Raw genomic sequence first — 12,126 nt, 5'->3', positions numbered from 1 at the left:
TTTTGGTTAGCAGCCATAGCTCCTAGCCATTATGCCACCAGGGTTTCTTCCAGGTAGGAGTGAAAATAATGTGTAATGCCTTAGCACATTGCTCTTTTTTTTTTTTTTAAGTGTTGTACAAAGCACATAGCTTTTAGTTTGTTCTTATAATACTATGCTGATAGAGGTTTGTTTGTTTTTTTTTTTTTAATTAGGTCCCATATTGTACTGCTATTATCATTGCTGTAATACACTTACCAAACTGTCACTGAGTTGATTCTGACTCATAGCGACCCTGTAGGACAGAGTAGAACTGCCCCATAGGGCTTCCAACCTGTAATCTTTATGAAAGCAGACTGCCACATCTTTCTCCCGTGGAACTGGATTCAAACCACCAACCTTTCATTTAGCAGCCAAGGGCTTAACCACTCCCATCGCCAAGGTTCCTTGGAACACACTTAGCTATCTTGAAATAGTAAAGGCCCTGATGCTACAGAAGGAGACAGAAATGGGTGTTAAGGGTGAGAGAGAGGAAGAAAATATTCATTGACTTAGATAGCCCCTTCCTTTCCATTTGACTTTTTCCTTTGAGAAAGAATAACATACCTCCTGCCCTAATGATCCTGCTAACACTCCCTAAGCTTTCTCTATAAGAATGTTAAAATACCCTCCACTTTGTTTTAAAAATCAAGCAAATCAATTGTTCAGGGCCTATAAAAAATAAAATAAATAAAAAGTTTCAAAGGGTTTTATGCATTCTGTATGACTTTGGTGCCTTCTTTTTTCTCTCTCTCTCCTCTTCAAATTTTCTCCTATTTTTCCTTAAATGTGATTTTATGACATTTAAATGCATAAGCATAATATGTACATATGTGGAGTTTGTACACATTTGTAAAAACAAGCATATAAATTAGGAATTTTATACTTTTTTTTCATAGATGAATTATTTTCCAGTTTTTCATTGTATCACATAACTTCACAATTTCCTTAGGTATTCTTTAAACTTCCCTGGGCCTGATACAGTTTAAAATACAGAGTTTGGGGGAAGAAACTTCACTGGGAATGCTGAACTATAACTTTGCATTTGACTGGAGATCGATCGTCTCAGGTTTCATTCCATTGGGTATAAATCCCTTTCAACTTTTTTTTTTTTTTCCAGATAGTGAACTGGTATGTATCTTAAAAAAAAAAAACAAAACAGGCTGAGGCTCCCAAACTGGTTCTTCAGATATTTGACTTTTCTTAAATAACTCCAAGTTCAACTCAGCTGGAATTTTGAGTATTGCTTGAGTGCACTTGTGTACTTGCCTGTTTGTATTTCTCTTTCCCATATTTTTTACTAACTGGTATTTCACCTTCTGAGACTCTTGTTCTGAGGCGGGTATAAACAGTCTTTTCAATAGCCGTCTGAGGTTCTGCTGCTTTGGGAGGTCTTATACTATCAAACTGTAGCCTGTTGGGGTATGGTGCAGCATTGGGGATTTATGCGGTAGAGGTACAACACCAGCACAGGTCTGTTTGTGGGAGAGGGTGATAGGTCTGAGGCACATATTTAAAACAGCTTTGCTATCTTTAGGAAAACCTCACACAGAAACACAAGAAAAGGGCTCTGATATGGCACAGTTACGGTTACAGCATATTTTCCCTGTATATATCGGTTCATGAAGCTCAAACCAACCTCATAATTATATGATTGTGATGAGATTAACTGAATGGACAGTCCAAGAGTCCCGAAGGTCATCCAAGGAGTCATCTGTCCCATAATACTTTTACTTCTCAGTTATTTTTAGGCTGGCTTGGTGAGAATGTGCCATGCAGCTATGCAGAGGATTACACGTTTTGTTCCAAGACCCATTTATTACTATTGTGCAGGCTGAAACGTGCACAACTGACCAAGCCTAGGCACAAAGCAGAAAACTCGTCTCCTAAAGAAAGAACAGATCTTGTTTATAAGAAATCTTCATTTCTCTGCCTTTTCTTTTATTTTTTTACCAGTCTCATTTTTTAATAAATTCATTGAAAAAAAAAAAAAGAAATCTTCAAAATATAGAAAAATACAAAGAATGTAACACCCATGTGTCAAAACCCAGAATCAATCGTTGTTAACATTCTGGCAAATTATCTGTCTTTTTATATAAGAAATAAGACATTACAGGTAAAATTTAAGCCCTCTCGACATTGCCTCCAACCATAGTCAAGACCAGTTCCCCAGCCAGTCTCTTCAGAGGCAACCACTTGCATGAATTTAGTGTGTATCCTTTCAGTGTATGTGTGTGTGTATACATATTTACATATACATAGTTGTTGTTGTTAGTTGCCGTCGAGGTGATTTCAACTCATAGTGACCTTATGTACAACAGAACAAAACGTTGCCCCGTCCTGCACCATCCTCACGTTCAAGTGCGTCATTGCAGCTACTGTGCCAATCCATCTTACCAAGGGTCTCCCTCACACTCACTGGCCTTCTATTTTACCAAACATGATGTCCCCCTCCAGTAATTGGTCTTTCCTGATGGTGTGTTTAAAGCAAGTTGGACAATGTTCTGTTGTGATCCTTAAGGTTTTCATTGGCTAGTTTTTGCAAGTAGATCACCAAGCCTTTCTCCACATCTGTCTTAGTCTGGAAGCTCCACTGAAACCTGTCCACCATGAGTGGCCCTGCTGTTCTGCTGGTATTTGACATACCAGTGGCATAGCCTCCAGCATCACAGCATCATGCAAGCCACGAAAGTACAATAAACTGACAGACATATATATATATATATAAACCCAGAACCCAGTGCCATCTATGTATGTATATATAAACCCCCAAACCCGTTGCTGTCGAGTCAATTCAACTCATAGCCACCCTATAGAACAGAGTAGAACTGCTCTACAGGGTTTCTAAGGAGAGGCTGGTGGATTCAAACTGCTGACCTTTTGGTTAGCAGCCCAACTCTTAACCACAGCAGCACCAGGACTCCTATATATGTATGTACGTGTGTGTGTATGTGTGTGTGTGTGTGTGTGTATGTGTATGTGTGTATATATATATATATATATATAAACACTGTATAGTGTAGATGGAAACCCTGGTGGCGTAGTGGTTAAGTGCTATAGCTGCTAACCAAAGGGTCAGCAGTTCGAATCCACCAGGTGCTCCTTGGAAACTCTATGGGGCAGTTCTACTCTGTCCTATAGGGTCGCTATGAGTCAGAATCGACTCGACTGCACTGGACTGGGTATAGTATAGATATATGTGTCCATTCAAAAATGTTACATGAGCAGCAAATAATCTGCAACTTGCTTTTTCATTCAACATTATGGTTTCCAAATCCATCTATGTTGTATATGTGGACTTAGTTCCTTTCTCATAACTGCTAGATCACATTCCATAGCATTACTATACCACATTTTATTTATCTGTTGCCTTAAAGATGGCCATTTGAATTGTTTCTAATTTCTACTATTTCATACAATGTTTCAATGAACAAGAGATTTTTGTACCTGTCTCCCAGTTCATGCATGTAACAATTTCTCTAGTCTAAGGTCTGTAACTAGAAATAGAATTATTGGGTTTCAAAGTATAAACAAAATTTTATAGGTTCTTGCTCTCCATGGGAATTGTATTAATGTAGATTCCCTCCGGGATTGCATGAGCCATTCTACTTTTCTTCATCCTCATCAACATTTGATACTGTCAAACTTTCAAATTTTTTTAAATCTGAAGAGTGATTTGCTTTTCCCTGACTCCTAGTAAAGTTGAACATGATTTCATGTGTTTGCTAATCATTTAGTTTTCCTCCTTTGTGATACTTCTTTGTTTCCTAGACAGAGCAAATACCAAAAGAAATTTAAACTTTTTTTTCCCCCCTCAAAGAGTGTATTATTTAGAATCCTGATATGTAAGCAGTTAATGCTTAAGCTAGGAAACCCTGGTGACATAGTGGTTAGGAGCTACGGCTGCTAACCAAAAGGTTGGCAGTTCGAATCCACCAGCCCCTCCTTGGAAACCCTATGGAGAGGTTCTACTCTGTCCTATAGGGTCACTATGAGTCAGAATCGACTTGACAGCAATGTGTTTGTTTTTTGTTTTTAATGCTTAAGCTGGTATCTTAAAAAAAAAAAAAAAATTTTTTTTCATTTTGTGCATCATGGGGAATAGCTGTTTTAATTGCTCTTAATGCAGATGAAAATATGCTTCTTAGATAGGATAGCAAAACAAATACCTTTGGTGCTCAGTCCAATGTTTGGCAAACAGGGAATGCTCAATAAATACTTACTGAATGAATAAATAAAAGGAATATATGGCAAAAGGTAATTTCGGATAAAGCATTTCAGAAATAGTGTTCTGCCAAAGAGGAAACTACATCCTAAAAAGGAGTTTAGAAATACACTGTCAATACTTTTTTTCCTATTAATCGCATTACTTCTGGTAATAGCAGATTAATGATTCTACTTGTCAGGTTCAAAATCAAACACTTCTAACGTTAATGTTTTAGCCCAGATGACTCTTCCTAGGTACTCATATGTCCTTGGCTTACTCTTTTCTGTTAGTGCCAACAGCGGCATTGATACCTTTGCAAAATTCACAAGGTAGTTCAATATTAATGCTGTTTGGAAGATAGCCAGATCAGTAAAGCTGAATCATCACATAGTTAAACAGGTTCTCATAGTGACAAACACTAATAAGGCTTCTCCTCATCTCTTTTGATACTTCCCCAGTGGGATCCCTGGGCGCCTTTTTTTTTCCTTTTCTTTTTCTTCATTTCTCAGACTCTCACTGTTCTCTATATTCCTTCTCTTACTGTCTCCCAAATACCCGGTGCTGTGGGCCATTTTCATGCCTTCTAGATGGGCTGTAATGTGAAGCTTGGGGGCCACTTCCCCAGTCTGCACTGCCATGCCAGTGGGATCCCTGGGGGCATTTTTTTTTTTTCCTTTTTATTTTTCTTCGTTACTCAGGTTCTTATCTCTCTCTGCTTTCCTTCTTTTCCTGTCTCCTGAATACCTGGCTGGAAACCCTGGTGGCGTAGTGGTTAAGTGCTACAGCTGCTAACCAAGAGGTCGGCAGTTCAAATCTGCCAGGTGGTCCTTGGAACTCTATGGGGGCAGTTCTACTCTGTTCTATAGGGTCGCTATGAGTCAGAATTGACTCGATGGCAGTGGGCTTTTGGTTGGAATACCTTGCAGACCTTTTGGTCAGCAGCCAAACTCTTAACCACTATGCCACCAGGGTTTCTGAATACCTGGCACTGTATGCCATCTGCACACCTTCCAGACAGACTGTGCACTGCCCTGTGGGCTTGGGAGTCATTTCCATGGTCCATGCTGCCAAGCCAGTGGGCTCCCTTGGGGATATTTTTTTTCCCTTGCCTCCCTCTACCATCCTTCTGTTCTTTCTTCTGAACACCTGGCACCATGTGCCATCTCTGCTCCTTCTAGACAGGCTGTGTGGTGCCACACAGCTAGGGAGCCATATTCCTGGCCCGTGCCACCATATCAGTGAGCTTCTTTGGGGCATCTTTTTTTTTTTTTTTTTTGCTTGCTTGCTTGCTTCTTCTCTCGATTTCTTGTCTCCTTCTACCTCCCTTCCTGACCCTTCTCTGAACACCTGTTGCCATGTGCCATCTCCACTCCTTCTTGACATTATACGGTGCCACTCAGCTGGGGACCCACTTCTGGTGGGCTCCTTTGGGGCATTTTTTTCCTTTACTTTCTTCCTTCCTTTTTTCTTGGTTTCTTGTCTCTCTCTGCCTTCCTTACCCTTCTCCTGAACACTGGTGCTGTATGCCATCTCTGCTCCTTCTTGACAGGCCATGTAGTGCTGCTTGGCTGGGCACAATTCCAGTGGGCTCCCTTAGGCATTTTTTTTTTTTCTCTCATCTTACTTTTTTTTTTCTTGGTTTCTTCTCCCTCTATAACTCCCTTCCTTTCTCCCAACCACCTGGCATATTTTTTTTCTCTCAGTTTCTTGTCTCTCTCTACATTCCTTCCATTGCTTTCTCCCAATTACCTAGTTGCATGTGCCTTTCTCCTTTTTTGTCTAAATCTAGTTTCTTATCTCTCTCTCTCTCTTCATTCCTTTCTTTTCTCCCACCCATCTAGTTGCACGTGTCGTGTCTGTCTGTTCTTGACAGGCTGTACCTCACTGCCTGGCTAGAAATCTATTAGCACACAGCTTCCCCAGGTCTGCACCACAGCAACAACAGCAGGCTCCCTCAGCACTTTTTTTTGGGGGGGGGGGAGTTCCTGTTTCTCTCTGCTCTTTCTCTTCTTTCCCACACTCATTTAGCTTCACACCTCACAACCTCTCCCATCCTTCCTGCTTATCTGCACAATGCACTGAACATCACACCCCTGAGCAGCACAGGCACGATCTACCAGAACCTGCCCTGCACTGACCCCCAGTCCCACCCTGTCAGCCCCAGTACATGCCACAAACAACCATTCCAGCCCCTACCCTTCAGCTGGACCTGCCCTGTTGCACCATAGCTGAGCGGCTGGCCCTGCCCATTGGTCAAGGTGGTGAGAAGTATCATGCACATGGATGAGGAAACAATGAAGGGCACCCAGCCCACCTGCTCAGACAGAATGAAAAAAAGAAAAAGGACAAAACAAACAAATCTACAATCAATAAACAAACAAACTAAACTACTGAATGTCCTGAAGACACCGGACAATGTCAAAATATGGAAAAAACAGGACAGGATGGTTGCAGTAAGTGTCCAAAATGAAACACCAGATGACCTTCCAGTAGAAGAAAAGGCACTGAAACTACCTAACAGGGAATTCAAATCTCTAATATTCAGAGCTGTCTAAGAGTTGAAGGAAAAAGCAGACAAAAATAAGGAAAAAATAGACAAAAAATGGAATAATTCAAGAAAATAATAGAGGAGCAAATGTAAAAATAAAGTCACAACTAGAAATCATACAAAAACAGCAATTAGAAATCCAAGAGATAAACAACAGGATTTCAGAAATAGACAGTGTCATAGAAGGGCCGGGGAGCAGGTTTGAAACAATGGACAGGATCAGCGAAATAGAAGATAAATACTTGAATACCCTGTTGTGTGAGGAAAAATCAGAGAAAAGAATGAAGAAAAATGAAGAAACCCTGAGGATGATATGGGATACAATCAAAAGCAAAACTTTGTGAGTGATACGGAGTTCCAGAACAGGGAGAGAAAACAGAAAACACAGAGAAGATCATTGAAGAGTTGCTGACAGAAAACTTCCGTAATGTCATGAAAGATGAAAAGCTGACCACCCAAGAATTTCAACAAACCCCATATAGGATGGACCCCAAAAGAAAATCACCAAGGCATATCATAATCACACTTGCTAAAACCAAAGACAAAGAAAGACTCCTGAGAGCAGCTCAAGGAAAATGAAAAGTCACATATGAAGAGGAAACAATAAGACTAAGCTCTGATTACTTGGCAGAAACCATGCAGGCAAGAAAGCAGTGGGAGGACATACACAAAACCTTGAAGGAAAAAAACTGCCAACCAAAAATCATATATCCTGCAAAACCCTTGCTCAGATATAACGGTGAAATGAGGACATTTCAGATAAATAGAAAATAAGGGAATATGTAAAAACCAAACCAAATATACAAGAGTTATTAAAGGGAGTCCTTCAGTCTGGAACAAACATAAGATGACAGCCTGAATCTAGGACACAAGACAGCATCAGCCAGATATCCAGTCTACGTAATGAACTCTCAAGGATTAGTCAAAACTAAAAGATTTACATCAGGGAACCAGGAGGTTAATCTGTAAATGACAACAACATCAGAACAATAAAAGAGGGAATAAACAGTGTAGGTATAGAACTTTCAAATGGAGAGGCAGGCAAGGCGATACCAAGTAATGAAAGATTGGTTCAAACTTAGGAAGATGAGGGTAAATTTCAAGGTAACCACAATGAAAGTTAATAAGCCTACTCATCAAAATAAAGGAGAAAAACATAAAGTCTTAGTAAATACAAAATATACAGAAACAAAAGAAATAAAAAAAAAAACACAATAAAATGAATTCAGCAAGGAGAGTAAGAAGAATAAAGAAAACATCAGCATCACAAAAAAAAAAAGCACTACAAAATGACAGCAATAAACTCATACCTATCAATAATTACACTGAACATAAATGGCCTAAATTCACCCACAAAAAGACACAGAGTGACAGAATGGATAAAAAAGTAGGATCCATCAATATGCTATCTATAAGAGACACACCTTAGAAACAAAGGTGTAAGTTGATTAAAAATCAAAGGATGGAAAAAATATATATCAAGCAAAAACAGCTACCAAAAAAGAGCAGGAGTGGCAATACTAATCTCAAATAAAATAGATTTTAAAACAAAATCTATCATAAAAGACAAAGAAGAGTATTAGATAATGATTAAAGGGATGATCCTTTGCAAAGAGTTAACCATAATAAATATCTATGCGCTCAATGACAGGGCTCCAAAATACATAAAAGAGACTCTAACAGCACTGAGAAGAGAAACTGACAGTTCCACAATAAGAGTAGGAGACTTCAGCACACCACTGTTGATAAAAGACAGAACATTTAGAAAGAAACTCAACAAAGATACAGAAGATCTAAAGGCCACAATCAGCCAGTTTGAACTCATAGACATATATAGAACACTCCACCCAAGAGCTGCAAAATCACATTCTTTTCTAATGCACATGGAACATTCTCCAGAATAGGCCACATCTTAGACCGCAAAGCAACCTTCAACAAAATCCAAAACATTGAGATAACACAAAGTATTTTCTCTGCTCACAATGCCATCAAAGCAGAAATTAACGAGAGGAAGAACAAGGAAAAAAAATCAAAATACATGGAAACTGAATAACATTCTGCTTAAAAACCACTGAGTGACAGACAAAATCAAAGATGGAATCAAAAAATGCCTAGAATCAAAAGAGAATGAAAACACATCATACCAAGACCTGTGGGACACAGCAAAGGCAGTGCTCAGAGGTCAATTTATAGCAATAGATGCACACATCAAAAAAGAAGGAACAAAATTAAAACATTAGCTACATAACTCAAACGAAAAGAGAGAGAACAGCAAAACAAGCCCACAGCCACCAGAAGAAAGGGAATAATAAAGATCAGAGCAGAAATAAATGAAATAGAGAACAGAAAAATAATAGAATCAACAAAGCCAAAAGTTGGTTCTTTGAAAGGATCAGCAAAATCAACCACTAGCCAAAATCACAAAAGAATAACAAGAGAGGACACAAATAACCCAAGTAAGAAATGAAATGGGGGACATTACAACAGACCCAACAGAAATAAAACAGATCATAACAGAGTATTATGAAAAAACTATACTCCAAAAAGTTGGAAAACCTAGAGGAAATGGACAAATTCCTAAAAACATACTATCTACCCAAACTAACACAAAATGGTGTTGAAAATCTGAACAGACCCATAGCAAGAGAAGAGATTGAAAAGGTAATAAAAAATAAATTAATTAAATTAAAAAACTCCCAGCAAAAAAAGCCCTGGCGTAGTTGGCTTCACTGGAGAATTCTACCAAACATTCAGAGAAGAGCTTACACTAGTACTACTCAAACTATTTCAGAACACAGAAAATTCATTCTATGAAGCCAGCATAACCCTGATACCAGCTGTAGCACTTAACCATATGCCACCAGGGTTTCCGACACTTCCTTAGAAAGCTAGAAATAAAAATACCATATGATCTAGCAATCCCACTCCTAGGAATATACCCTAGAGAAGTAAGAGTCGTCACACGAATATACATGTGCACACCCATGTTCATCGCAGCATTGTTCACAATAGCAAAAAGACAAAAACAAACTAGATGCCCACCAACAAATGAATGGATAAACTGTGGCACATACACACAATGGAGTATTAACGCAATGACAAAAGAACAATGATGAATCTGTGAAGTATCTCACAACATGGATAAACCTGGAAGGCATCACGCTGAGTGAAATAAGTCAATCACAAAAGGACAAATATTGTATGAGACCACTGCTAGGAAAACTCATGAAAAGGTTTACATACGAAAAGAAGCAATCTTTGATGGTTACAAAGGTATGGGAGGGACGGGGATGGAAAAACACTAAGTAGACAATAGATAAGTGATAACTTTGATGAAGGGTAAGAAAGGGAAGCTGGTGATAGGGAACTAAGGTCAAGAAGGGAGAGCATTAACATGTCGTGGGGTTGGTAAACAATGTCACAAAACAACATGTATACTAATTTTTTAATGAGAAGATAATTCTGTAAACCTTCATCTGAAGTACAATAATTAAAAAAAGAAAGAAAGAAAGAAAGACCTGGGTATCTACTTCCAAAAAATTAGCCATTGAAAACCCAGCTCTACTTTGATACACATGGTGCCACCACGAGTTGGAATCAACTCCACAGTAACTGGTTTAACATTGACATTGTGACGCCTTTGAGAAGTTCAGGAGTAAAGAATCCCATTTAACTCTTTTAACTCTGTGTTTTCCATATTTTTGGCCCCAGAACGCTTCTTAAAAATATAACAACCGTACAACTAATATTCTATAGAACACAGTTTGGGAAACCCTGATATAGGGTACAGACAGGATTTATTACTTGGTTTTAACAATCCATTTCATCAGTGTATTTCATCAACAAATATTTCCCTTACTGGTGACTGACACCTAATAAAACTAGGTTCCAGAATGCTGCCCCTGGCTCACATGTTTCGGATAAACAGTTCTGGAGCAAAATTCAGGCTCTTGCCTCCACCTATGTCTCCCCTTCCCCCCAAAACAAACAATTTAGTCCTTACAAATTGGTAAGAGATTCTCTAATCTGAAAACTCACCCCCACCTTGAGTCAAGTGCTGGCCTTGGGGAGCGCTATATTTCTGTCAGAGTCCCTGGGTAGCACGAACAGTTAAGTGTCTGGTTACTAACAGAAAGGTTGGCATTTCGAATCAACCCGAAGTCCCTCATAAGAAAGGCCTGGCAATCTACTTCCAAAAAAAAACAGCCATTGAAAACCTTACAAAGTACCGTCCTACTCTGACACACATGGGTTCGCCATAAGTCAAGTCAACTCAATTATAAGTGGTTTGGTTTGGGTTTCTAGGTCCCTTATAACCTGAATCAAACACCCCAGGTGCTTCACCTGAGTCCCTGTGTGAAGGTAAATTACCACCGGGCATTAAAAGATAACAAAGCAGCTTTCTGAATCATCTCCCCAAATTGAATTGTGTTCATATTTTTTTTTAACTTACTAATCACTAATTAATTACTTAAAAAAGACAGTTGTCATTAGTCTACTCTGACTTGTGGTGAATTATGGAAATAATATATGCATGGGAAAACAAAAATTTAAACATCACAGAGAAGTTTTTAAAAAATAAAAGTAAAATTCTCCCCACCTGCCTGAGTCCTACTTTGTTTTTAGTTTTTCTGCTGATTGGCTTAACTACTCTGAAGACGATAATATACTATACAGTTTCACTTTTTTTTTTTAATTTTATTGTGGTGAAATATACATAACACAGTATCTCCACCATTTTTATGTGTACAGTTCAACAACATGAACTACATTCACCGTGTTGTGTAATACTCACCATCTCCGTTTCCAAATTTTTTCATCACCTTTATCAAAAACTCTCTGCCCCTTAAAATATTATGTAAAACTTCACAGATTTGCTTGTCGGCCCTTCACAGGGGCCATGCTAATCTTCTCCGTATGATTCCAATTTTCATATATGTGCTGCCAAAGTGAGTACCACCTATGGTTTTATTACATGTATTTTTATTTGTTCTAATTAACTGAAAGATACATAACTCTTCATTAATCCAAATATTTAATTATCTGGGACACATAAACTGGTCTCCAAAGAAAAATAAGTCATTTCTCCAGCATAAAAGGAAAGCACAGTAAAAACCAATACTTGCAAATAAGAAATTAAGAGAAAACACTTTAAAAAAATCAGGGCGAAACAAGGCAGTCTTTTTGAAATTGCTTGATGATTTTGTGTAAGTAAAATGACAAGGATTTAAATCTGTATTTTCTCAGCTACATGTTTAAATAATACCACTGCATATTTGAACAGTATAAACACTATTGTATACACCACTATAATTTGTTCAAAAATATTAAGCTGACTTTCTCAATTCTTGAA

The 12,126-nt window shown here is 38.4% G+C and overlaps 1 non-coding gene across 1 annotated transcript; it reads right to left on the bottom strand.

Moving 5' to 3' along the window:
• Positions 1-11,623: 11,623 nt before the first annotated feature.
• On the bottom strand, positions 11,624-11,730 carry LOC126074123 (U6 spliceosomal RNA). Its single transcript, XR_007516931.1, has one exon. It is a non-coding gene; the product is annotated as a U6 spliceosomal RNA (small nuclear RNA).
• Between the last annotated feature and the right edge of the window lie 396 nt (positions 11,731-12,126).

Source organism: Elephas maximus, chromosome 3 (genome assembly GCF_024166365.1).
Source record: "Elephas maximus indicus isolate mEleMax1 chromosome 3, mEleMax1 primary haplotype, whole genome shotgun sequence".
Classification (NCBI taxonomy): Eukaryota; Metazoa; Chordata; class Mammalia; order Proboscidea; family Elephantidae; genus Elephas; species Elephas maximus.
Note: the sequence above shows the minus strand (reverse complement) of the source record. Positions and strands in the feature narration are given on the sequence as shown.